Here is a 25,888-nt window from a genome sequence, read left to right as displayed (position 1 = left end):
TAAAGTTAAAGTTTTTGAGCATCTACAGCCAAACCACACTGGACATGCCCAATCTCGTCTGATCTTGGAAGCAATGCAGTGTTGGGCCTGGTTAGTACTTGGATGAGAGACCACCTGGGAATACCAGGATCTCTAGGTAATTTTATACTGCCATAACATTCTTTTCTATTGCATTTTACATTTAATTTTTAAACATGTCCATGAATTTACTTGAGTTAAGAAGTAATAGAGGTCTAAAGTTAATGCTTTTGAGCACCTACAGCCAAACCACACTGGACATGCCCAATCTCATCTGATTTTGGAAGCTATGCAGTGTTGGGCTTGGTTAGTACTTGGACTGGAGACCACCTGGGAATACCAGGTGCTGTAGGTAATTTTATACTGCCATAAGATTCTTTTCTATTACATTTTACATTTAATTTTTTCAACTTATCAATGAATTTACTTGAGTTAAGAAGTAAAAGAGGTATAAAGTTAATGTTTTTGAGCACCTACAGCCAAACCACACTGGACATGCCCAATCTTGTCTTATCTTGGAAACTTTGCAGTGTTTGGCATGGTTAGTACTTGGATGGGAGACCACCTGGGAATGCCAGGAGCTGTAGGTAATTTTATACTGCCATAACATTCTTTTCTATTACATTTTACATTTAATTTTTTCAACTTATCAATGAATTAACTTGAGTTAAGAAGTAATAGACGTCTAAAGTTAATGCTTTTGAGCACTTACAGCCAAGACACACTGGACATGCCCAATCTCATCTGATCTTGGATGCTATGCAGTGTTGGGCCTCGTTAGTACTTGGTAGGGAGACCACCTGGGAATACCAGGTGCTGTATGTAATTTTATACAGCCAAAACATTCTTTTCTATTACATTTTACATTTAATTTTTTCAACTTATCATTGAATTTACTTGAGTTAAGAAGTAAAATAGGTCAAAAGAGAATGTTTTTGTGCACCTACAGCAAAACCACACTGGCCATGCCCAATCTCGTCTTATCTTGGAAACTATGCAATGTTGGGCCTGGTTAGTACTTGAATGGGAGACCACCTGGGAATACCAGGTGCTGTAGGTAATTTGATACTGCCATAACATTCTTTTCTATTACATCTTACATTTAATTTTTTCAACTTATCAATGAATTTACTTGAGTTAAGAAGTAATAGAGGTCTAAAGTTAATGTTTTTTAGCACCTACGGCCAAACCACACTGGACATGCCCAATTTTGTCTTATCTTGGAAGCTATGGAGTGTTGGTCCTGGTTAGTACTTGAATGGGAGACCACCTGGGAATACCAGGAGCTGTAGGTAATTTTATACAGCCATAACATTCTTTTCTATTAGATTTTACATTTAATTTTTAAACTTATCAATGGATTTACTTGAGTTAAGAAGTAATAGATGTCTAAAGTTAACGCTTTTGAGCACCTACAGCCAAACCACTCTGGACATGCCAAATCTCATCTGACCTTGGAAGTTATGCAGTGTTGGGCCTGGTTAGTACTTGGTAGAGAGACCACCTGGGAATACCAGGTGCTGTAGGTAATTTTATACAGCCAAAACATTCTTTTCTATTACATTTTACATTTAATTTTTTCAACTTATCTTTGAATTTACTTGACTTAAGCAGTCAAAGAAGTCAAAAGTTAATGTTTTTGTGCACCTACAGCAAAACCACACTGGCCATGCCCAATCTTGTCTTATCTTGGAAAATATGCAGTGTTTGGACTGGTTAGTACTTGGATGGGAGACCACCTGGGAATACCAGGTGCTGTAGGTAATTATATACTGCCATAACATTCTTTTCTATTACATTTTACATTTAATTTTTTCAACTTTTCAATGAATTTACTTGAGTTAAGAAGTAAAAGAGGTCTAAAGTTAGTGTTTTGAGCACCTACAGCAAAACCACACTGGCTATGCCCAATCTCGTCTTATCTTGGAAACTATGCAGTGTTGGGCCTGGTTAGTACTTGGATGGGAGACCACCTGGGAATACCAGGTGCTGTAGGTAATTTTATACTGCCATAACATTCTTTTCTATTACATTTTACATTTAATTTTTTCAACTTCTCAATGAATTTACTTGAGTTAAGAAGTAATAGAGGTCTAAAGTTAAAGTTAATGTTTTTGAACACCTACAGCCAAACCACACTGGACATGCCCAATCTTGTCTTATTTTGGAAGCTTAGCAGTGTTGGGCCTGGTTAGTACTTGGATGGGAGGCCACCTGGGAATACCAGGTGCTGTAGGTAATTTTATACTGCCATAACATTCTTTTCTATTACATTTTACATTTCATTTTTTCAACTTATCAATGAATTTACTTGAGTTAAGAAGTAAAAGAGGTCTAAAGTTAATGTTTTTGAGCACCTACAGCAAACCACACTGGCCATGCCCAATCTCGTCTTATCTTGGAAACTATGCAGTGTTGGGCCTGGTTAGTACTTGGATGGGAGACCACCTGGGAATACCAGGTGCTGTAGGTAATTTTATACTGCCATAACATTCTTTTCTATTACATTTTACATTTAATTTTTTCAAGTTATCAATGATGAGTTAAGAAGTAAAAGAGGTCTAAAGTTAATGTTTTTGGGCACCTACAGCCAAACCACACTGGACATGCCCTATCTTGTCTGATCTTGGAAGCTATGCAGTGTTGGGCCTGGTTAGTACTCGGATGGGAGACCACCTGGGAATAACAGGTGCTGTAGGTAATTTGATACTGCCATAACATTCTTTTCTATTACATTTTACTTTTAATTTTTTCAACTTATCAATGAATTTACTTGAGTTAAGAAGTAATAGAGGTCTAAAGTTAATGTTTTTGAGCACCTACAGCCAAACCACACTGGACATGCCCAATCTCGTCTGATCTTGGAAGCTATGCAGTGTTGGGCCTGGTTAGTACTTGGATGGGAGACGACCTAGGAATACCAGGTGCTGTAGGTAATTTTATACTGCCATAACAGTCTCTTCTATTACATTTTACATTTAATTTTTTCAACTTATCAATGAATTTACTTGAGTTAAGAAGTAAAAGAGGTCTAAAGTTACTGTTTTTGAGCACCTACAGCCAAACCACACTGGACATGCCCAATCGCTTCTGATCTTGGAAGCTATGCAGTGTTGGGCCTGGTTAGTACTTGGATGGTAGACCACCTGGGAAAACCAGGAGCTGTAGGTAATTTTATACTGCCATAACATTCTTTTCTATTAGATTTTACATTTAGTTTTTAAACTTATCAATGAATTTACTTGAGTTAATAAGTAATAGATGTCTAAAGTTAATGCTTTTGAGCATCTACAGCCAAACCACACTGGACATGCCCAATCTCATCTGACCTTGGAAGCTATGCAGTGTTGGGCCTGGTTAGTACTTGGTAGGGAGACCACCTGGGAATACCAGGATCTGTAGGTAATTTTATACTGCCATAACATTCTTTTCTATTACATTTTACATTTAATTTTTAAACTTATCCATGAATTTACTTGAGTTAAGAAGTAATAGAGGTCTAAAGTTAATGCTTTTGAGCATCTACAGCCAAACCACACTGGACATGACCAATCTTGTCTTATCTTGGAAACTATGCAGTGTTTGTCCTGGTTAGTACTTGGATGGGAGACCACCTGGGAATGCCAGGAGCTGTAGGTAATTTTATACTGCCATAACATTCTTTTCTATTACATTTTACATTTAATTTTTTCAACTTATCAATGAATTTAATTGAGTTAAGAAGTAATAGAGGTCTAAAGTTAATGTTTTGAGCACCTACAGCCAAACCACAATGGACATGCCCAAACTTGTCTGATCTTGGAAGCTGTGCTGTGTTGGGCCTGGTTAGTACTTGGATGGGTGACCACCTGGGAATACCAGATGCTGTAGTTTATTTTATACTGCCATAACATTCTTTTCTATTACATTTTACATTTAATTTTTTCAACTTATCAATGAATTTACTTGAGTTAAGAAGTAATAGAGGACTAAAGTTAATGTTTTTGATCACCTACAGCCAAACCACACTGGACATGCCCAATCTCGTACGATCTTGGAAGCTATGCAGTGTTGGGCCAGGTTAGTACTTTGATGGGAGACCACCTGGGAATACCAGGTGCTGTAGGTAATTTTATACTGCTATAATATTCTTTTCTATAACATTTTACATTAAATTTTTTCAACTTATCAATGAATTTACTTGAGTTAAGAAGTAATAGAGGACTAAAGTTAATGTTTTTGATCACCTACAGCCAAACCACACTGGACATGCCCAATCTCGTACGATCTTGGAAGTTATGCAGTGTAGGACCTGGTTAGTACTTCGATTGGAGACCCCCTGGGAATATCAGGTGCTGTAGGAAATTTTATACTGCCATAATTTTCTTTTTTATGACATTTTACATTTATTTTATAAATTTATCAATGAATTTATTGGAGTTGAGAAGTAATTGAGGTCTAAAATGAAGGTTTTCAAACAATATCAGCCACACTGCACTGGAAATGCTCAATCTCTTTGGATTTTGTATGCTGTGAAGTGTTAGTACTGGAAAGTACTTGGATCAGAGACCACTTGGAAATACCAGGTGATGAAGCTAATTTTAAAATAGAATAACAGACTTTTATATGACTGTTTACATTTATTTTATCAATGTACCAATAAATTTACAGGAGTTAAGAAGTAAATGAGGTCTAAAATTAAGGTTTTTGTACAACTACAGCCACACCACACTGGACATGCCCAATCTCAACTGATCTTGGAAGTTGTGCAGTGTTGGGCTAGGTTTGTACTTGGATGGGGGACCACCTTGGAATACCAGTTGCTGTAGGTAATTTTATACTGCCATAACAGACTTTTCTATGACATTTTACATTTACTTTATTAACTTATCAATGAATTTACTGGAGTTGAGAAGTAAATGAGGTCCAAAATTAAGGTTTTCAAACAATTTCAGCCACACTGCACTGGATATGCAGAATCTCTTTCGATTTTGGAAGCTATGCAGTGTTAGTTCTGGTTAGTACATGGATCAGAGACCACTTGGGAATATCAGGTGCTGTAGATTATTTTAAACTGCAATAACATAATTTCCTATGACATTTTACATTTATTTTATCAATGTATCAATGATTTTACTGGAGTTAAAAAGTAAAAGAGGTCTAAAATTAAAGTTTTATAACACTGTCAGCAGTGTTGGGAAGGTTTAGTACTTGGATGGGAGACCACCTGGAAATACCAGCTGCTGTAGGTAATCTTATACTGACATAACATTCTTTTCTATTACATATTACATTTATTTTTTCAACTTATCAATGAATTTACTTGAGTTAAGAAGTAAAAGAGGTCTAGTGTTAATGTTTTGGTATACCTACAGCCAAATGTCACTGGACATGCCCAATCTTGACTTTGGAAGCTGTGCAACATTGTTCCACGTTAGTACTTGGATGGGAGACTACCAGGTGCAGTAGGTAATTTAATACTGCCATAACATTCTTTTCTGTGATATTTTACATTAATTTTATCAACTTATCAACGAATTTTCTTGAGCTAAGAAGTAAAAGAAGTCTAAAGTTAAAGTTTTTGAACACCTACAGCCACACAATACCCAATCTTGTATGATCTTAGAAGGTAGGTAGTGTTGGGCCTGTTTAGTACTTGTATGCGAGACCACCTGAGAATACCAGGTGCTGTAGATAATTTTAAACTGCAATAAAAGACTTTTATATGACTTGTTACATTTATTTTCTCAATGTATCAATGAATTTACTGGAGTTAAGAAGTAAAAGAAGTCTAAAATTAAGTTTTTTGAACACCTACAGCCACACCACACTGGACATGCCCAATCTTATCTGATCTTGGAAGCTATGCAGTGTTGGGGCTGTTTAGTACTTGGATGCGAGAACATCTGGAAATACCAGGTGCTGTAGGTAATTTTATACTACCTTAACAGACTTTTCTTTGACATTTTGCATTTATTTTATCAATCGATCAATGAATTTATTGGAGTTGAGAAGTAAATGAGGTCTAAAATTAAGGTCTTCAAACAATTTCTGCCACACTGCACTGGACATGCCCAATCTCTTTGCATTTTGGAAGCCATGCAGTGTTGGGCCTGGTTAGTATTGGATAGGAGACCACCTGGGAATATAAGGTGCTGTAGGTAATTTTATAATGCCATAACATTCTTTTCTATTACATTTTACATTAATTTTATCAACTTATCAATTAATTTACTTGGGTTAAGAAGTAAAAAAGATCTAAAGTTAATGTTTTTGAACACCTACAGCCACACCATACTGGACATGCCCAATCTCATCTGATCTTGGAAGCTATGCAGTGTTGGGCCTGTTTAGTACTTGGATGCGAGAACACCAGGAAATACCAGGTGATGTAGGTCATTTTATACCCCGAGTTCATTATTTTCTATTGCATTTTACATGAATATTGTCAACTTATCAATGAATTTACTTGAGCTAAGAAGTAAACGTGGTCTAAAGTTAATGCTTTTGAATGCCTACAGCCACATCACTCTGGACTTATGCAATCTAGTCTGATCTTGGAAGTTATGCAGTGTTTGGCCTGGTTAGTGTTTGGATGGGAGACCACCTCGGAATACCATGTGCTATAGGTAATTTTATACTCCCATAACCTTCTTTTATATTACATTTTATAATAATGTTATCAACTTATCAATGAATTTACTTGAGTTAAGAAGTAAAAGAGGTCTAAAGTTGATGTTTTTGAACACCTACAGCCACACCACACTGGACATGCCCAATGTTGTCTGATGTTCGAAGCCATGCAGTGTTGGGCCTGGTTAGTGTGTGGATGGGAGACCACCTGGGAATACCATGTGCTATCGGTAATTTTATACTGCCATGACATTATTTTCTATTATATTTTACATTAATTTTATCAACTTATCAATTAATTTACTTGGGTTATGAAGTAAAAAAGATCTAAAGTTAATGTTTTTGAACACCTACAGCCACACCATACTGGACATGCCCAATCTCGTCTGATCTTGGAAGCTATGCAGTGTTGGGCCTGTTTAGTACTTGGATGCGAGAACACCTGGAAATACTAGGTGCTGTAGACAATTAATTACACCCATGGAATAATTTTCTATTACATTTTATATGAATTTTGTCAACTTTTCAATGAATTTACATGATTTAAGCAGTAAAAGAGGTCTAAAGTTTATGTTTTTGAATGCCTAAAGCCACACCTCTCTGGACATGCGCTATCTAGTTTGCTCTTGGAAGCTATGCAGTGTTGGGCCTGGTTAGTGCTTGGATGGGAGACCACCTGGAAATACTATGTGCTATAGGTAATTTTATACTGCCATGACATTATTTTCATTTACATTTTATATTGATTTTATCAACTTATCAATGATTTTACTTGAGTTAAGAAGTAAAATAGGTCTAAAGTTATTGTTTTTGAACACTTACAGCCACACCACACTGGAGATCCCCAATCTTGTCTGATGTTGGAAGCCATGCAGTGTTGGTTCTGGTTAGTACTTGGAAGGGAAATGATAACGCTGGAATATGTGACCGTACATATTCCTTCAGCAATTCACGAATATATGCATGATTATGTCTTTCATTATTTTCATTGCAATTAAGAGTACATAGAAATGATTCAGAATATATATTAGTTGTAAGTTGCGGAGGACCGACATGTGTCGAATGGCCTCAGGCCTAGAGATGAGGTTTACCCTCTCTCTAAAGTAGGCAGGTGTGTGTCTGAAGCAACAGTTATTATTGTTTAATATTGTATAATCTAAAGGTATAAATGTTATTACAGAAATAGGTATAAATTAGAACTGATCAAAACCATTTCTTCTCTAGCAAGACAGAATAATGGGTTAGTTGAGTATGAACAGACTAGGAGACAGTAGGTCTCAGATCTGGCTAAACAAGGAGGGAGCTAATCAGGATAGCCTTGGCCTATATGCGGTCAGTAGCAGAGAGGAAAAAGTATAAAAGATTGATCAAAAAGGGGAGGGGTCGGTCAGTCGGGCTGAGCAGGAGAGATCGTAGGTCGAGAGAGTCACGGGGCTGTAAGTATAAACATGGGCTAACTGTCACCTTGGGAGTCTATGCTAGGCATTGCAAATAATCATTTTGTTACTGTTGCTGAACTAATGTTTGTTTTTTGGATTGTAAGTCTGCTTTGACAATAATACCATAATACATGTATAATTAATTTGCTTTTTAAGTAAAACATTGTCATTTATTTTAAAGTTGGTATTGGTGTGAATTATTCCATTTCTTCTTATAATAAGTAAGGTTTAAAAATAATATCCAAAACACCTCGCGTTATCAATCATGGAGGCACCAGCGAGATTACACAGGTTAACACCCGCTGTATCGGTGATTGAGAGAGAGTGCATGGCAGTGAATTATTTTGCTTATTAGATAATTTTTATTTTTAAAACGTGCAGTTTTTGTTTTTCTCTCTCCTTCGGTCATTGATATGATGGTTAAGTTAATTGCGCTGTATTGATTGCTTTGGATTTGTTTTCTTTTGCTAGGATTTGTTTCTCAAAATAAGGTTTTTCTCCATTGTGTAGTTTGTATAAGAAAGTTTTGTATTTTGTAGAAATGGTGTTAGGAGGAGAGATTTTTCCCCTCCTTTTCTGGTCTGGGCAGTGTGCCCAATAGATAGGGAAAGAAAATGGTATTTGCTGAGGGTTTTTTTTTTCTCCTTCCCCGTGAACTGAAATATGTTGAGTGTAGAATAGAGAGGATTTTTAAATTTGCAAGTTCAGTAATTTTCTTGGCATTTTTGTTAGTTGAGATATCTATTTCTGAAATTATTGGTAGATTGATGTTTTGTTAAGAAGTTTTATTGATACCTTCTATTTTCTTTTTCTGCTCTCTCTGAGAAATTAAAAATTTTTTTGCGCAAAACAGTTTTTTTGTTTTTTTTCTTCTTCATTTTTTCTTCCTTCCCTGCTCTGTATGAAAGAGTGACATATGATTGGTTGAATGACGTATGTTTGGGTAATTGGCTGACCTTCACGGTGGCAGAGTCTGGCAAGAAGCCCACCCAAGTATCGCTTACGGCTTCCGCTTGGAGTTGGGGTTAGATTAGGGTCTTGTGTCCAAAAAAAAAGACACTATAAAAAAAAACGTAGACAGCAGTGTATGCAACTTGTGTGAGTGAACAATATTTTTTTTTGCTTAAAAAAAAGAAAATGGTTGCGCATACTGTCTTTTACCTTTCCTCATTCTTCTGTCTTTCTCTTTCATTGACAGCCCCATTGACAGGGACCCTGATGTGTCTTAATTGTGCATATGTTGCTGAGTTAGAGTTACTTAGGGATTTGATTACCATAGATGAGTTTTTCCTAATATTTTATGACATATGCAATGTTGTTTTGTTTTTTGAAATTGAGGTTTGAGGATTTTGATCCAATAGTGTTTTTAGAGAGTGATTTGTCATTTGATATGGTTTTTGGACTTGGGTTCCGATGGAAGCAGTTCATTAGAATTGTTGTTTGTTTTCTGGTTTCCAGAAATTTGAAATTGTATTTGAGTCATTTTTCCCAGAAATTAGGGGCAGTATTGTTGAGTTTTTTTGATGGTTGGTTTTGTGGTTATAAAAATTAAGTGTCAGCAGGGGGTTAGGACGAGAGGCATTTGGTGAGCTAGCTTTTCCCATTTTCCCCTGTAGTATGCCTTGCATAGAAGTGGAGTAGAGAGGCATAAATCTGGTTATGTGAATTGTGGGGTAATATTATAAATAAAGAAGAGAAGTCCTCGTGGCTAGATAGTGTAAAATTGATCTGCAGATATTTAAGAACAAGATAATATTGATGTAAAAGTGCTAAATCTGATAACAAGGGCAGGTGCACAAGGTATACGTATAGTCACAAGTGTAACAGGTGCACGGAACCCTGATAACGAGGACAGGGGAGGCACCAGGTAACTGAGGTACAAATCTGTTAACAAGGTCAGATTGTACATGACAGGTGTTGACCTGATAACGAAAGACAGGTAACACGAGGGTAGAGTTTTTTGGGTTTTCATTTTGACAGACGTGTCACAATTTTAAAGTGAAAGAAACAGTTAGTCTCATTTGATTTTTAAAAGGCAACATTGTCTCGTACATGTATGGGATTGGAGTTGGTTCTAGTAAGTTATAAGAGGGTAAGAGTAAGTGATTTGAGGGTGAAGAGGTAGATTGTAGCTTGATATGGGTATGGGGAGAATGGCGCATGATGCACCTGGATGGTAATGGTTGTTTGAATGAAGGTGAGAAGAAATTGGTTTGGAGAAACGGAAATTTGTTTCCAGGGTAGTTTACCATGAAATTGTAAAGGTATCCCACTAACAAAACTTGTACTTAAGAAAGAATTAAGTTTCTCATTGCAAGTGTAAAAGCTTATTTGAGGATCTGGAAGAGTGTTCCCATTTCAGGGTCATAGAGATTGGCTGTTTGAAAAAAAAAATGCAGTTTTATTTTTGTAGCAGAGCGAGAGACATTTTTTTAATATGGCATCGAGTGAGTTTCCAAGAGTTAAGAGGGTAGTCATTTAAAAAAAATATATATATATGTGATTAGGAATGACCAGTATGTATGCAGTTATGAAAGACAAGTACGGAGATGAGAGTGTGAGGTTTGTTGCAGGGTGGAGTGGGATGACTGAATGGACCTCTGGTCATTTCCCCATGGCTGGCACATTTAACCAATCTGTTCTGGAAGCTTTGAAAGCAACAATTATTTTGACTAAGTTGGTGAAGAATAGGGTTAAGTATTTACAATGTCTGGCAATATGGCACCGGGAAGTGGAACAAGGTGGCAGTCAGCCAACAGCACCGGCAGTGCCCCCGGCTCTCACAGTTGGCCCAGCTGACCCCCCTTTTTTTGTTTTTTATTTTGTTTTTTGTTTTTCCAAGATTTGAACCCCAGACACTCCTGTCTCTGGTGATGACAATGCTGTTTTTTTATTTTTTTTCAAGATTTGAACCCCAGAGGCTCCTGTCTCTGGTGATGACAATGTTGATGTAACGCTTAAGATTATTGCTTTCTCTATGCTTGCTTATTTTAATTAATAATCATTCCAAGATTTGTACCTCACAGACTATTGTCTCTGAAGCTAACTAAAATGTCTAAGCTTACTGCTATAGTTATGCCTGTTTATTCTAATCAAGAATTTGTTTATGACTATCCCCAGAAGTGAACTTAGATCTGATTCAGCTGATACAATTGATGATTATTACTGATATTCATGTCCTTCCTGCAACTAATCTCACTATCATTAGCAGGTTCAGTGTGTCCTGGATACCTTATATTTATCTAACCATTTATTGTTTGTGAGGACTTCACAGTTTCCAGATGTTGTCACAGAAATCCTACATCATGTGCAGCATCATTCACAGCAAAGAAATCGTGCAGTTATTTATGTTTCCAGATATAATATAGTATCCCATGTGTTGTTAAAGGTGACAGAGGTACACTTTTTACAGGGAAGGTATTACAAGCAATATATCAATATATGGGTTTATTAAAAAAAAAAAATTGAATGTGTAAACGCTAACATTGAGTACAAGTTAGATAAGGTGGGTATGGAGACTACCATGAGTTGACTGGGGGCTTTTACCTCTAGTTTTGTATAGCATCCACACCACTCCAAAGCAATCACTTAATCTGTGCCTTATGAGCTATTTTTTTCATTTTTTTTTAAAACTGCCTATCCTTATTGTAAGTCCAGCAACAGACTTGTCACTGTTATATGATTTAACTACGGACTATGTTATACAATTCTCACAGCATCTGAAGAAAAGCAAGGAAAGCTTATGAAGAGACTCCCAGAAGAACCTTGTCATGGAGTCCAGTCTGGAGACTATGTAATGGTGAGAAATTTCTTATGTTCTGGTTGTTTCATAGATCGATGGCAAGGCCCTTCCAGGTTCTGCTAACAACCTCGATGTGGCTGAAAAGGACAATTGGATTCACAAAATCTCACTGCAAGAAGGTTGCCGACCTGGCGGTGAGGTCAGTTAAAGCCAAAGAAGATGCAGATAAAGATATTGACTGTGATTTAAATTTAACGAACTTATTTGATGATGGGCCTGATCAAAGTCACAGTTCAGGCCAAGATAAGGTTCACAGAATTGGGGACATTATTAGTAGTGTTCTGCGGGTTGTGAACAACAAAAGGAAAGATGGCTATTGGTGATCAAGTCTCTGTGAATCCATTGATTGGGAAAGTTATTTTTTTTTCCATTTTTAAATTTTTTATTTTTTTATAGTAAATAGGAGCTGAGAAGGACTGGTGACTGATGAGGACGGTGTGGAGTGGTATCCTAGGGGTACTGCCGGGGTCATATTGGTAGACTCCACTCCTATTTTAAAACTCATGATCATAAGGGATATGGTTTTAGTCACATTAAGAGTCATAAAAGATGCACACTCATTCTACTACTGATACTCCCAGGTATAGGTACGCATCAGAGGATGGTCAAAAGGCCAAGGGAAAATTCTTAATAACTCATATATAAAAATAATTAAAATGTTTGAAAAAGAAATACATTATAGGTAAATAAGGTCTCATACTGGTACTACATACAAGATACATCTGATGAAGTATCGGGAAAAAAAGAGCCATTACAGTATGGCAAAGGTGTGAAGGGTTGCCTCACAATTCCTAGGTGTATATGTAAATACTGTGGTTTAATTCAGAAAAGGGGTATACAATGGTGCAAAGAAAGCATCTCTATACAAACTGACACTTCTTCCCTGGACACTTATCATGAGCTTATAGAAAGAACAATAAAGTTGATTGTTGGGTATGTAGTCACAATGACATTCAGGGAATGTTGTGCTAATGTCTATCTCATTGCACTCAAATCAAACAACATTTCACTCATGATGTAGAACTCTCACACTTGAACCTTATAATGTCACAGGTTCCCTACATTTAAAATTAATAAGGTATCCAAGGTATAATCAGGACAACATCATGTCTATTAACAAAATGGTACAGGAGCTGAAGGTATTTATTTGGGAACCAGTGTTTGTAACACAATCTTACAAGGAGGATCTTACTGAATCAAACTTGTTTGGGGATCTTTTAGAAATTATTAAATACACAAAACCTAATAAAAAATTATTATATGTGACTGCATTAATAAACTGTGTAATGACAGAAGGAATGTTGGGGTACAATAAAACATACAGTCATCATATTGCAGAATGGAACAAGCAAGAAGAAAGCGTGGATGAAAAGGGTGCCCATTGTAATGTTCCTTTTAATGCTTTTCTAACACATTGTCTAATAAACCATGACACTACCACAGGGGTTATATTATATGTGTGGGCATAAGGCTTATTGATGGTTACCGGTGAATTCTTTTGAAAAGGGTCTTATAAGAACATTGCTATCTGATGCAAAGGTAACACAACAGAAAATCTAAAAGAAACATATGAAATAATTACTGTGTAAGAATGGTAAATAGAAATACAAATGGTATATGGAAAAGTAAAAGCACCTTTTTACACTGTCCCAAAGTTATAAGGTTGGTTTAGGATTTGGTACCATAACAACATTTGGTACATAGGGAATTAATAAACAATATCGCAGACATTGTGGTAAGAGAGTTTCAAGCAAATAAACACTGAATTAAAATGCAGCACACACTACCTTACAGCTGTAACTTTGGATATTGTGTCACATTACAAACAGTATAAGAGTTAAAGTGTTGTACATACATTACAAATTCTTCTGATGCAGAAGACATAAAATAAAGGTTAAATGAAATTACTCAGGTTAAAAATGAATTTGCTGAATAAACATGATGGCACGATTCCCGACAGTTGGTTCACCTGGTCGAACCCAAGTACCTAGTTCGCATGAGTTGAAAATTGGTTTGGCGGCATTATGCACGCATCGGGAAGATTAATATTTTTTGTCATGATAATGTTGTTGATTTTCTATATATTAGTGAGATGCTTCAAGAAGATTTTCCAGTGCATTAAGAAGAAATCAGATGATGCAATCTATGAGAGATATGAACTTTCTTCAGAGATATGAACTTTTTTCGGAGTTATGACCCCTCAAATTTCATGAGGATGGAACTGATAATGCCGGAATATGTGACAGTACATATTCCTTCAGCAATTCACGAATATATGCATGCTTATGTCTTTCATTATTTTCATTGCAATTAAGAGTACATAGAAATGATTCAGAATATATATTAGTTGTAAGTTGCGGAGGACCGACATGTGTCGAATGGCCTCAGGCCTAGAGATGAGGTTTACCCTCTCTCTAAAGTAGGCAGGTGTGTGTCTGAAGCAACAGTTATTATTGTTTAATATTGTATAATCTAAAGGTATAAATGTTATTACAGAAATAGGTATAAATTAGAACTGATCAAAACCATTTCTTCTCTAGCAAGACAGAATAATGGGTTAGTTGAGTATGAACAGACTAGGAGACAGTATGTCTAAGATCTGGCTAAACAAGGAGGGAGCTAATCAAGATAGCCTTGGCCTATATGCGGTCACCAGTATTTTGAGAACATAGAAAGGAGATTATAGGTTTTTGTTGTGATTAAAATATATAATTAGTGAAATGTTTAGTGCGCAAGAATATTGAATTAATTAATTAATATTCGTCATTTTAGAATATGTCAGTAGCAGAGAGGAAAAAGTATAAAAGATTGATCAAAAAGGGGAGGGGTCGGTCAGTCGGGCTGAGCAGGAGAGATCGTAGGTCGAGAGAGTCACGGGGCGCTGGGGTGTAAGTATAAACATGGGCTGACTGTCACCTTGGGAGTCTATGCTAGGCATTGCAAATAATCATTTTGTTACTGTTGCTGAACTAATGGTTTTTTTTGGATTGTATGTCTGCTTTGACAATAATACCATAATACATGTATAATTAATTTGCTTTTTAAGAAAAACATTGTCATTTATTTTAAAGTTGGTATTGGTGTGAATTATTCCATTTCTTCTTATAATAAGTAAGGTTTAAAAATAATATCCAAAACACCTCGCATTATCAGAGACCACCTGGGAATACCAGGTACTGTAGGTAATTTTATACTTACTTAACAGACTTTTCTATGACATTTTACAAATTTTTTTATCAATTGATCAATAAATTTATTGGAGTTGGGAAGTAAATGAGGTCTAAAATTAGGGTTTTCAAACAATTTCAGCCAAACTGCTCTGGACACGCCCAATCTCTTTGGATTTTGGAAGCTATGCAGTGTTAGTGCTGGTTAGTAAATGGATCAGAGACCACTTGGGAATACCAGGTGCTGTAGCTAATTTTAAAATGCAATAACAGACTTTTCTACGACATTTTGCATTTGTTTTATTAATGTATCAATGAATTTACTGGAGTTAAGAAGTAAAAGAAGTCTAAAATAAAGGTTTTTTTAACACATACAGCCACACCACACTGGACATGCCCAATCTTATCTGATCTTAGAAGCTATACAATGTTGGGCCTGGTTAGTACTTGGATTGGAGACCATGTGGGAATACCAGGTATTGTAGGTAATTTTATACTGCCATAACATTCTTTTCTATGACATTTTACATTAATTTTATCAACATATCAATGAATTTACTTGAGTTAAGAAGCAATAGAGGTCTCTAGTTAATGTTTTTGAACACCTACAGCCACACCACACTGGACATGCCCAATCTCATCTGATCTTGGAAGCTATGCAGTGTTGGGCCTATTTAGTGCTTGGATGAGAGAACACCTGGAAATACCAGGTGATGCAGGTAATTTTTTCCTCCGAGTGCATTATTTTCTATTACATTTTACATGAATATTATAAACTTATCAATTAATTTACTTGAGTTAAGAAGTAAAAGAGGTCTAAAGTTAATGTTTTGGAATGCCTGCAACCACACCACTTTGGACATACCCAATCTAGTCTGATCTTGAAAGTTATGCAGTGTTGGGCCTGGTTAGTACTTGGATGGGAGACCACATGGGAATACCTGGTGCTGTAGGTAATTTTATACTGCCATGACATTCTTTTCTATTACATTTTACATTTAATTTTATCAACTTATCAATTAATTTTTCTTGAGTTAAGAAGTAAAATAAGAGTAAAGTTAATGTTTTTGAACACCTACAGCCACAACACACTGGACATGCCCAACATCATCTTATCTTGGAAGCTATGCAGTGTTCGGCCTGGTTAGTACTTTGATAGGAGACATCCTGGGAATATTAGGTGCTGTAGGTAATTTTACACTGCCATTACATTCTTTTCAATTACATTTTACATTATTTTTATCAACTTATCAATGAATTTACTTGAATTAAAATGTAAAAGTGGTCTAAAGTTAATATTTTTGAACACATCAATCCACCCCAGACTGGGCATGCCCAATCTCATCTAATCTTGGAAGCTAGCCAGTGTTGGGCCTGGTTAGTACTTGGATGGGAGACCACTTGGGAATACCAGGTGCAGTATGTAATTTTACACTGCCATTACATTCTTTTCTATTACATTTTACGTTATTCTTATCAACTTATCAATGAATTTATGTGAGTTAAGTAGTAAAAGAAGTCTAAAGTTAAGGTTTTTGAACACCTACAGCAAAACAACACTGGACATGCCCAACATCATCTGATATTGGAAGCAATGCAGTGTTGGGCCTGGTTAGTACTTGGATGGGAGATCACTTGGGAATACCAGGTGCTGTTGATATTTTTATACTGCCATAACATTCTTTTGTATTACATTTTACATTTAATTTTATCAACTTATCAATGAATTTACATGAGTTAAGAAGTAAAAGAGGTCTAAAGGTAATGTTTTTGAACACATACTGCAGCACCACACTGGACATGCCCAATATCATCTGATCTTGGGAGCTATGCAGTGTTGGGCTTAGTAAGTACTTGGATGGGAAACCAGCTGTCAAAACCAGGTGCTCTAGGTAATTTTATTCTGCCTTAACATTCTTTTCTATTACATTTTATATTCATTTTATCAACTAATGTATGAATTTATTTGGGTTAAGAAGTACAAGTTGTCTAAAGTTAAGGTGTTTGAACACTTGCAGCCATACAACACTGGACATGCCCAATCCCTTCTGATATTGGAAGCTATGCAGTGTTTGGCCTGGTTTGTACTTGGATGAGAGACCACGTGGGAATACCGGGTGCTGTAGCTAATTTCATACTCCCATAATGTTTTTTTCTATTACATTTTATATTCATTTTATCAACTTATCAATGAATTTACTTTGGATTAGAAGTTAAAGATTTCTAAAGTTAATGTTTTTGAACACTTACAGCCACACCACACTGGACATGCCCAATCTCGTCTGATATTGGAAGCTATGCAATGTTGGGTCTGGTTAGTACTTTGATAGGAGACCACCTGGTTATATCGCGTGCTGTAGTTATTTTTACACTGCCATAACATTCTTTTCTATTACATTTTATATTCATTTTATCAACATTTCATTGAATTTATTGGGGTTAAGAAGTAATAGATGTCTAAAGTTAATATGTTTGAACACCTGCAGCCATACCACAGTGGACATGCCCAATCCCATGTTAGCTTTGAAGCTATGCAGTGTTGGGTCCGCTTAGTACTTGGATGGGAGACCACCTTTGAATACAAGGTGCTGTAGGTAATTTTATACTGCCATAACATTCTTTTCTATTACAGTTTACATTAATTTTATCAACTTATCAATAAATTTACTTGAGTTAATAAGTAAAAGAGGTTTAAATTTAATGTTTTTGAACAGCTACAGCCACACCAAACTGGACATGCCCACTCTCCTCTGATCTTCAATGCAATGCGGTGTTAGGATTGGTTAGTACTTGGATGGGAGACCCCCTGGGAATACCAAGTGCTGTAGGTAATTTTATACTGCCAAAAACATTCTTTTCTGGTACATTTTACATTACTTTTATAAACTTATCAATGAATTTACATGAGTTAAGAATTAAAGAGGTCTAAAGTTAAAGCTTTTGAACACTTACAGCCACACCACACTGGACATGCCCTATCTCTTCTGATCTTGGATGCTATGCTGTGTTGGGACTGGTTAGTACTTGGATGGGAGTCCACCTTGGAATATCAGGAGCAGTAGGTAATTTTATAGTGCCACAGCATTCTTTTCTATTACATTTTACATTTAATTTTATCAACTTATCAATGAATTTACTTGAGTTAAGTAGTAAAAGAGGTCTAAAGTTAATGTTTTTGAACAACTTACAGCCACACAACATTTGACATGTCCAATCTCATCTGATATTGGAAGCTATGCAGTGTTGGACCTGGTTAGTACTTGGATGCAAGACCACCTGCGAATACAAGGTGCTATAGATAATTTTATACTCCCATAACATGCTTTTCTATTACATTTTACATTAATTTTATCAACTTATCAATGAATTTACTTGAGTTAGGAAGTAAAAGAGGTCTAAAGTTAAGGTTTTTGAGAACCTACTGCCAAACCACAGTGGACATGCCCAATCTGGTCTCATCTTGGAAGCTATGCAGTGTTGGGCCTGGTTAGTATTTGGATGGGACCCCACCTGGGAAAACCAGGCGCTGTAGGTATTTTTATACTACCACAACATTCTTTTCTATTACATTTTTCATTAATTTTATCAACTTATCAATGTATTTACTTTAGTTAAGAAGTAAAAGAGGTCTAAAGTTAATGTTTTTGAGCACCTACAGCCAAACCACACTGGACATGCCCAATCTCGTCTAATCTTGGAAACTAGGCAGTGTTGGGCCTGGCTAGTACTTGGATGGAAGACCAACTGGGAATCGCGGGTACTGTAGGTAATTTTACACTGCCTAACATTCTTTTCCCTTACAATTTACATTAATTTTTTCAACTTATCAATTAATTTACTTGGTTTAAGAAGTAAAAGAGGTCTAAAGTTAATGTTTTTGAACACCTACAGCCACACCACACTGGACATGCCCAATCTCTTCTTAACTTGGAATCTATGCAGTGTTGGGCTTGGTTATTACGTTGGTAATAGACCACCAGGGAATACCAGGCGCTGTAGGTAATTTTGCACTGCTATAACATTTTTTTCTCTTACATTTTACATCAATATTATCAACTTATCAATGAATTTACTTGGATTAAGAAGAAAAATAAGAGGTCTAAAGTTAAGGTTTTTGAACACCTACAGCCACACCACATTGGACATGCCCAATCTCATCTGATATTGGAAGCTATGCACTATTGGGCCAGGTTAGTACTTGGATGCGAGACCACCTTGGAATACCAGATGCTGTAGGTAATTTTATCCTCCCATAACATGCTTTTCTATTACATGTTACATTATTTTTGTCAAATTATCATTGAATTTACTTGAGTTAACAAGTAAAAGAGGTCTAAAGTTAAGATTTTTGAACACCTACTGCCAAACCACAGTGGACATACCCAATCTAGTCTGATCTTGGAAGCTATGCATTGTTGGGCCTGGTTAGTACTTAGATGGGAGACCACCTGGGAAAACCAGGTGCTGTAGGTAATTTAACACTGACATAACATTCTTTTCTTTCACAATTTACATTAATTTTATCAACTTATCAATGAAATTACTTGAGTTAAGAAGTAAAAGAGGTCTAAAGTTAATATTTTTCAACACATGTAGCCGCGCCACACTGGACATGCCCAATCTCATCTAATCTTGGATGCTAGGCAGTGTTGGGCCTGGTTAGTACTTGGATGGAAGACCACCTGGGAATACCGAGTGCTGTAGGTAATTTTACACTGCCATAACATTCTTTTCTCTTACAATTTACTTTAATTTTATCAACTTATCAATGAATTTACTTGGTTTAAGAAGTAAAAGAGGTCCAAAGTTAATGTTTTTGAAAACCTTCAGCCACACCACACTGGACATGCCCAATCTCTTCTTAACTTGGAATCTATGCTGTGTTGTGCTTGGTTATTACGTTGATAATAGACCACCTGGGAATACCAGGTGCTGTAGGTAATTTTGCACTGCTATAACATTTTGTTCTCTTACATTTTACATTAATTATTTTCAACTTATCAATGAATTTACTTGGGTTAAGAAGAAAAAAAAGAGGTCTATAGTTAAAGTTTTTGAACAACTACAGCCATACCACATTGGACATGCCCAATCTCATCTGATATTGGAAGCTATGCACTGTTGGGCCTGGTTAGTACTTGGATGCGAGACCACCTGGGAATACCAGATGCTGTAGGTAATTGTATCTTCCCATAACATGCTTTTCTATTACATGTTACATTATTTTTGTCAACTTATCAATGAATTTACTTGAGTTAAGAAGTAAAAGAGGTCTAAAGTTAAGATTTTTGAACACCTACTGCCAAACCACAGTGCACATGCCCAATCTAGTCTGATCTTGGAAGCTATGCAGTGTTGGGCCTAGTTAGTATGTAGATGGGAGACCACCTGGGAAAACGAGGTGCTGTAGGTAATTTTACACTGCCATAACATTCTTTTCTATTACAATTTACATTAATTTTATCAACTTATCAATGAAATTACTTGAGATAGGAAGTAAAAGAGGTCTAAAGTAAATATTTTTCAACACATGTAGCCACACCACACTGGACATGCCCAATCTCATCTGATCTTGGAAACTATGCAGTGTTGGGCCTGGTTAGTACATGGATGAGAGACCACCTTGGCATACCAGGAGCTGTATGTACTTTTATCCTGCCATAACATTCTTTTGTATTACATTTTACATTAACTTTATCAACTTATCAATTCATTTATTTGGGTTAAGAAGTAATAGATGTCTAAAGTTAAGTTTTTGAACATTTGAAGCCATACAACTCTGGACATGTTCAAATCCGTTTGATCTTGGAAACTATGCAGTGTTGGGCCTGGTTATTACTTGGATGGGAGACCACCTGGGAATACCAGGTGCTGTCGGAAATTTTATACTGCCATAATATTCTTTTCTATTACATTTTACATTAATTTTATCAACTTATCAATGAATTTACTTGAGTTAAGAAATAAAAGAGGTCTAAAGTTAAGGTGTTTGAACACCTGCAGCCATACCATACTGGAAATTCCTGATCTTGGAAGCTATGCAGTGTTGGGCCTGCTTAGAACTTGGATGGGAGACAACCTGTGAATACCAGGTGCTTTAGGTAATTTTGCACTGCCATTACATTCTTTTCTATTACATTATACATTATTCTTATCAACATATCAATGAATTTACGTGAGTTAAGAAGTAAAAGAGTTCTAAAGTTAATTTTTTTTAACACCTACAGCCACACCACACTGGACATGCCCAATCTCTTCTGATCTTGGAAACTATGCAGTGTTCGGCCTGGTTAGTACTTGGATGAGAGAACACCTGGGCATACCAGGTGCTGTATGTACTTTTATACTGCGATAACATTCTTTTGTATTACATTTTACATTAATTTTATCAACGTATCAATGAATTTACTTGGGTTAGGAAGTTAAAGTAGTCTAAAGTTAATGTTTTTGAACACCTACAGCCACACCACATTGGACATTGCCTATCTCATCAGATCATGGAAGCTGTCCAGTGTTGGGCCTGATTAGTACTTGGATGGGAGACCACCTGGTAATACCATGTGCTGTATGTAAATTTATACTGCCATAACATTCTTTTTTATTCCATTTTACATGTAATTTTATCAACTTATCTATGAATTTCCTTGAATGAAGAAGTAACAGTTGTCTAAAGTTAGTGTGTTTGAATACCTACAGCCACACCACACGGGAAATGCCCAATCTCATCTGATTTTGGAAGCTATTTAGTGTTGGACCTGGTTAGTATTTGGATGGGAAACCACCTGGGAATACCCGGTGCTGTAGGTAATTTTATACTGACATAACATTCTTTTCTATAACATTTTACATTTAATTTTGTTAACTGTTCAATGAATTTACTTGAGTTAAGAAGTAAAAGAGGTCTAAAGTTAATGTTTTTGAGCAGCTACAGCCACACCACACGGGACATGCCCTGTCTCATCTGATCTTGGAAGCTATTCAGTGTTGGGCCTGGTTAGTACTTGGATGGGAAACCACTAGGAAATACCTGGTGCTGTAGGTAATTTTATACTGACATAACATTCTTTTCTATAACATTTTACATTTAATTTTGTTAACTGTTCAATGAATTTACTTGAGTTAAGAAGTAAAAGAGGTCTAAAGTTAATGTTTTTGAGCACCTACAGCCAAACCACACTGGACATGCCAAATCTCATCTGATATTGGAAGCTATGCTGTGTTGGGCCTTGTTAGTACTTGGATGGGAGACCACAAGGGAATATCAGGTGCTGTAGGTAATTTTATAGTGCCATAACATTTTTTTCTATTACATTTTACATTAATTTTATCAACTTATCAATGAATTTACTTGTGTTAAGAAGTAAAAGTGGTCTAAAGTTAATGTTTTGAACAGCTACAGCTGCACCACACTGGACATGACCAATCTCATCTGATCTTGGAAGCTATGCGGTGTTGGGCTTGGTTAGTACTTGTATGGGAGACCACCTGGGAATACCAGGTGCTGTTGGTAATTTTATACTGCCATAACATTCTTTTCTATTACATTTTACATTTAATTTTATCAACTTATCAATGAATTTACTTGAGTTAAGAAGTAATAGAGGTCTAAAGTTAATGTTTTTGAAAACCTACAGCCAAACCACACTGGATGTGCCCAATCTCCTCTGTTCTTGGAAGCTGTGCAGTGTTGGGCCTGGTTAGAACTTGGATGGTAGACCACCTGGGAATACCAAGTGCTGTATTTAAGTTTGTACTGCCATAACATTCTTTTTTATTACATTTTACATTTAATTTTTTCAACTTATTAATAAATTTACTCGAGTTAAGAAGTAATAGAGGTCTAAAGTTAATGCTTTTGAGCACCTACAGCCAAACCACACTGGACATGCCCAATCTCGTCTGATCTTGGAAGCTATGCAGTGTTGGGCCTGGTTAGTACTTGGACGGGAGACCACCTGGGAATACCAGGAGCTGTAGGTAATTTTATACTGCCATAACATTCTTTTCTATTACATTTTACATTTAATTTTTAAAATTATCAATGAATTTACTTGAGTTAAGAAGTAATAAAGGTCTAAAGTTAATGTTTTTGAGCACCTACAGCCAAGCCACACTGGACATGGCCAATCTCGTCTGATCTTTGAAGCTATGCAGTGTTGGGCCTGGTTAGTACTTTTATGGGAGACCACCTAGGAATACCAGGTGCTGTAGGTAATTTTATACTGCCATAACAGTCTATTATATTACATTTTACATTTAATTTTTTCAACTTATCAATGAATTTACTTGAGTTAAGAAGTAAAAGAGGTCTAAAGTTAATATTTTTGAGCTCCTACAGCCAAACCACACTGGACATGCCCAATCTTGTCTGATCTTGAAAGCTATGCAGTGATGGGCATGGTTAGTGCTTGGATGGGAGACCACCAGGGAATACCAGGTGCTGCAGGTAAATTTATACTGCCATAACATTCTTTTCTATTACATTTTACATTTAATTTTTAAAATTATCAATGAATTTACTTGAGTTAAGAAGTATAAGAGGTCTAAAGTTAATATTTTTGAGGGCCTGTAGCCAAACCACACTGGACATGCCCAATCTTGTCTGATCTTGGAAGCTATGCACTGTTGGGCCTGTTTAGTACTTGGATGGGAGACCACCAGGGAATACCAGGTGCTGTAGGTAATTTTATACTGCCATAACATTCTTTTCTATTACATATTACATTAATTTTATCAACTTATCAATGAATTTACTTGAGTTAATACGTAAAAGAGGTCTAAAGTTAAGGTATTTGAACATGTATAGCCACACTACACTGGACGTGCTGCATTTCGTCTTATATTGGAAGCTATGCAGTGTTAGGACTGGTTAGTACTTGGATGTGAGACCACATGGGAATACCAGGTGCTGTAGTTAATTTTATACTGCCATAACATTCTTTTCAATTACATTTTACATTAATTGTATCAACTTATCAATGAATTTACTTGAGTTAAGAAGTAAAAGAGGTCTAAAGACAATGATTTTGAACACCTACAGCAACATCACACTATAAATGCCCAATCTCATCTGTTCTTGGAAGCTATGCGGTGTTGATCTTTGTTAGTACTTGGATGGGAGGCCAGCTGGGAATCCTAGGTGCTGTAGGTAATTTTAGAGTGCCATAACATTCTTTTCAATTACATTTTACATTAATTTTTTCAACTTATCAATGAATTTACTTGAGTTAAGGAGTAAAAGAGGTCTAAAGTTAATGTTTTTGTGCACCTACAGCAAAACCACACTGGACATGCCCAATCTTGTCTTATCTTGGAAACTATGCAGTGTTGGGTCTGGTTAGTACTTGGATGGGAGACCACCTGGGAATACCAGGTGCTGTAGGTAATTTTATACAGCCAAAACATTCTTTTCTATTACATTTTACATTTAATTTTTTCAACTTATCATTGAATTTACTTGAGTTAAGAAGTAAAAGAGGTCTAAAGTTAATGTTTTTGTGCACCTACAGCAAAACCACACTGGCCATGCCCAATCTCGTCTTATCTTGGAAACTATGCAGTGTTGGGCCTGGTTAGTACTTGGATGGGAGACCACCTGGGAATTCCAGGAGCTGTAGGTAATTTTATGCTGCAATAACATTCTTTTCTATTACATTTTACATTTAATTTTTTCAACATATCAATGAATTTACTTGAGTTAAGAAGTAATAGAGGTCTAAAGTTAATGTTTTTGAGCACCTACAGCCAAACCACACTGGACATGCCCAATCTCGACAGTTCTTGAAAGCTATGCAGTGTTGGCCCAGGTTAGTAATTGGATGGGAGACCACCTGGGAATACCAGGTGCTGTAGGTAATTTATACTGCCATAACAGTCTTTTCTATTACATTTTACTTTTAATTTTTTCAACTTATTAATGAATTTACTTGAGTTAAGAAGTAAAAGAGGTATAAAGTTAATGATTTTGAGCACCTACAGCCAAACCACACTGGACATGCCCAATCTTGTCTGATCTTGGAAGCTATGCAGTGTTGGGCCTGGTTAGTACTTGGGCGGGAGACCACCTAGAAAAACCAGGTGCTGTAAGTAATTTTATACTGCCATAACAGTCTTTTCTATTACGTTTTACATTACATTTTTTCAACTTATCAATGAATTTACTTGAGTTAAGAAGTAAGAGAGGTCTAAAGTTAATAATTTTGAGCACCTACAGCCAAACCACACTGGACATGCCCAATGTCGTCTGATCTTGGAAGCTATGCAGTGTTGGGCCTGGTTAGTACTTGGATGGGAGACCACCTGGGAAAACCAGGAGCTGTAGGTAATTTTATACTGCCATAACATTCTTTTCTATTAGATTTTACATTTAATTTTTAAACTTATCAATGAATTTACTTGAGTTAAGAAGTAATAGATGTCTAAAGTTAACGCTTTTGAGCACCTACAGCCAAACCACTCTGGACATGCCCAATCTCATCTGACCTTGAAAGCTATGCAGTGTTGGGCCTGGTTAGTACTTGGTAGGGAAACAACCTGGGAATACCAAGTGCTGTAGGTAATTTTATACTGCCATAACATTCTTTTCTATTACATTTTACATTTAATTTTTTCAACTTATCAATGAATTTACTTGAGTAAAGAAGTAAAAGAGGTCTAAAGTTAATGTTTTTGAGCACCTACAGCAAAACCACACTGGCCATGCCCAATCTCATCTTATCTTGGAAACTATGCAGTGTTGGGCCTTGTTAGTACTTGGATGGGAGACCACCTGGGAATACCAGGTGCTGTAGGTAATTTTATACTGCCATAACATTATTTTCTATTACATTTTACATTTAATTTTTTCAACT

General features: G+C 36.2%; 1 non-coding gene and 39 pseudogenes across 1 annotated transcript; all 40 read left to right on the top strand.

The window, feature by feature from the left end:
• The first annotated feature begins 20 nt into the window (after positions 1-20).
• LOC148528984 (5S ribosomal RNA) lies at positions 21-139 on the top strand (annotated as a pseudogene).
• A 115-nt stretch (positions 140-254) lies between these two features.
• On the top strand, positions 255-373 carry LOC148528983 (5S ribosomal RNA; annotated as a pseudogene).
• Positions 374-724: 351 nt separating this feature from the next.
• On the top strand, positions 725-843 carry LOC148528982 (5S ribosomal RNA; annotated as a pseudogene).
• Positions 844-959: 116 nt separating this feature from the next.
• Positions 960-1,078, top strand: LOC148528981 (5S ribosomal RNA; annotated as a pseudogene).
• A 116-nt stretch (positions 1,079-1,194) lies between these two features.
• Positions 1,195-1,313, top strand: LOC148528980 (5S ribosomal RNA; annotated as a pseudogene).
• A 115-nt stretch (positions 1,314-1,428) lies between these two features.
• LOC148528979 (5S ribosomal RNA) lies at positions 1,429-1,547 on the top strand (annotated as a pseudogene).
• A 350-nt stretch (positions 1,548-1,897) lies between these two features.
• LOC148528978 (5S ribosomal RNA) lies at positions 1,898-2,016 on the top strand (annotated as a pseudogene).
• A 122-nt stretch (positions 2,017-2,138) lies between these two features.
• On the top strand, positions 2,139-2,257 carry LOC148528977 (5S ribosomal RNA; annotated as a pseudogene).
• Positions 2,258-2,373: 116 nt separating this feature from the next.
• LOC148528976 (5S ribosomal RNA) lies at positions 2,374-2,491 on the top strand (annotated as a pseudogene).
• Positions 2,492-2,600: 109 nt separating this feature from the next.
• LOC148528975 (5S ribosomal RNA) lies at positions 2,601-2,719 on the top strand (annotated as a pseudogene).
• A 116-nt stretch (positions 2,720-2,835) lies between these two features.
• On the top strand, positions 2,836-2,954 carry LOC148528974 (5S ribosomal RNA; annotated as a pseudogene).
• Positions 2,955-3,070: 116 nt separating this feature from the next.
• Positions 3,071-3,189, top strand: LOC148528973 (5S ribosomal RNA; annotated as a pseudogene).
• Positions 3,190-3,304: 115 nt separating this feature from the next.
• Positions 3,305-3,423, top strand: LOC148528972 (5S ribosomal RNA; annotated as a pseudogene).
• Positions 3,424-4,007: 584 nt separating this feature from the next.
• LOC148528971 (5S ribosomal RNA) lies at positions 4,008-4,126 on the top strand. Its single transcript, XR_015877918.1, has one exon. It is a non-coding gene; the product is annotated as a 5S ribosomal RNA (ribosomal RNA).
• Positions 4,127-4,242: 116 nt separating this feature from the next.
• LOC148528970 (5S ribosomal RNA) lies at positions 4,243-4,361 on the top strand (annotated as a pseudogene).
• A 349-nt stretch (positions 4,362-4,710) lies between these two features.
• LOC148528969 (5S ribosomal RNA) lies at positions 4,711-4,829 on the top strand (annotated as a pseudogene).
• A 980-nt stretch (positions 4,830-5,809) lies between these two features.
• Positions 5,810-5,928, top strand: LOC148528968 (5S ribosomal RNA; annotated as a pseudogene).
• A 348-nt stretch (positions 5,929-6,276) lies between these two features.
• LOC148528967 (5S ribosomal RNA) lies at positions 6,277-6,395 on the top strand (annotated as a pseudogene).
• A 583-nt stretch (positions 6,396-6,978) lies between these two features.
• On the top strand, positions 6,979-7,097 carry LOC148528966 (5S ribosomal RNA; annotated as a pseudogene).
• An 8,778-nt stretch (positions 7,098-15,875) lies between these two features.
• LOC148528965 (5S ribosomal RNA) lies at positions 15,876-15,994 on the top strand (annotated as a pseudogene).
• A 1,054-nt stretch (positions 15,995-17,048) lies between these two features.
• LOC148528964 (5S ribosomal RNA) lies at positions 17,049-17,167 on the top strand (annotated as a pseudogene).
• Positions 17,168-18,688: 1,521 nt separating this feature from the next.
• On the top strand, positions 18,689-18,807 carry LOC148528963 (5S ribosomal RNA; annotated as a pseudogene).
• Positions 18,808-19,392: 585 nt separating this feature from the next.
• Positions 19,393-19,511, top strand: LOC148528962 (5S ribosomal RNA; annotated as a pseudogene).
• A 587-nt stretch (positions 19,512-20,098) lies between these two features.
• On the top strand, positions 20,099-20,217 carry LOC148528961 (5S ribosomal RNA; annotated as a pseudogene).
• Positions 20,218-20,566: 349 nt separating this feature from the next.
• On the top strand, positions 20,567-20,685 carry LOC148528960 (5S ribosomal RNA; annotated as a pseudogene).
• A 572-nt stretch (positions 20,686-21,257) lies between these two features.
• On the top strand, positions 21,258-21,376 carry LOC148528959 (5S ribosomal RNA; annotated as a pseudogene).
• Positions 21,377-21,726: 350 nt separating this feature from the next.
• Positions 21,727-21,845, top strand: LOC148528958 (5S ribosomal RNA; annotated as a pseudogene).
• Positions 21,846-21,961: 116 nt separating this feature from the next.
• Positions 21,962-22,080, top strand: LOC148528957 (5S ribosomal RNA; annotated as a pseudogene).
• A 116-nt stretch (positions 22,081-22,196) lies between these two features.
• On the top strand, positions 22,197-22,315 carry LOC148528956 (5S ribosomal RNA; annotated as a pseudogene).
• A 114-nt stretch (positions 22,316-22,429) lies between these two features.
• LOC148528955 (5S ribosomal RNA) lies at positions 22,430-22,548 on the top strand (annotated as a pseudogene).
• Positions 22,549-22,899: 351 nt separating this feature from the next.
• On the top strand, positions 22,900-23,018 carry LOC148528954 (5S ribosomal RNA; annotated as a pseudogene).
• Positions 23,019-23,133: 115 nt separating this feature from the next.
• LOC148528953 (5S ribosomal RNA) lies at positions 23,134-23,252 on the top strand (annotated as a pseudogene).
• A 350-nt stretch (positions 23,253-23,602) lies between these two features.
• On the top strand, positions 23,603-23,721 carry LOC148528952 (5S ribosomal RNA; annotated as a pseudogene).
• Positions 23,722-24,304: 583 nt separating this feature from the next.
• LOC148528951 (5S ribosomal RNA) lies at positions 24,305-24,423 on the top strand (annotated as a pseudogene).
• Positions 24,424-24,539: 116 nt separating this feature from the next.
• LOC148528950 (5S ribosomal RNA) lies at positions 24,540-24,658 on the top strand (annotated as a pseudogene).
• A 116-nt stretch (positions 24,659-24,774) lies between these two features.
• Positions 24,775-24,893, top strand: LOC148528949 (5S ribosomal RNA; annotated as a pseudogene).
• A 115-nt stretch (positions 24,894-25,008) lies between these two features.
• LOC148528948 (5S ribosomal RNA) lies at positions 25,009-25,127 on the top strand (annotated as a pseudogene).
• A 116-nt stretch (positions 25,128-25,243) lies between these two features.
• Positions 25,244-25,362, top strand: LOC148528947 (5S ribosomal RNA; annotated as a pseudogene).
• A 115-nt stretch (positions 25,363-25,477) lies between these two features.
• LOC148528946 (5S ribosomal RNA) lies at positions 25,478-25,596 on the top strand (annotated as a pseudogene).
• A 116-nt stretch (positions 25,597-25,712) lies between these two features.
• LOC148528945 (5S ribosomal RNA) lies at positions 25,713-25,831 on the top strand (annotated as a pseudogene).
• Positions 25,832-25,888: the final 57 nt, after the last annotated feature.

This window comes from Taudactylus pleione, unplaced genomic scaffold, assembly GCF_031769625.1.
Source record: "Taudactylus pleione unplaced genomic scaffold, aTauple2 ptg000087l, whole genome shotgun sequence".
NCBI lineage: Eukaryota > Metazoa > Chordata > Amphibia > Anura > Myobatrachidae > Taudactylus > Taudactylus pleione.
This window is presented reverse-complemented; position numbering and strand designations above follow the sequence as displayed.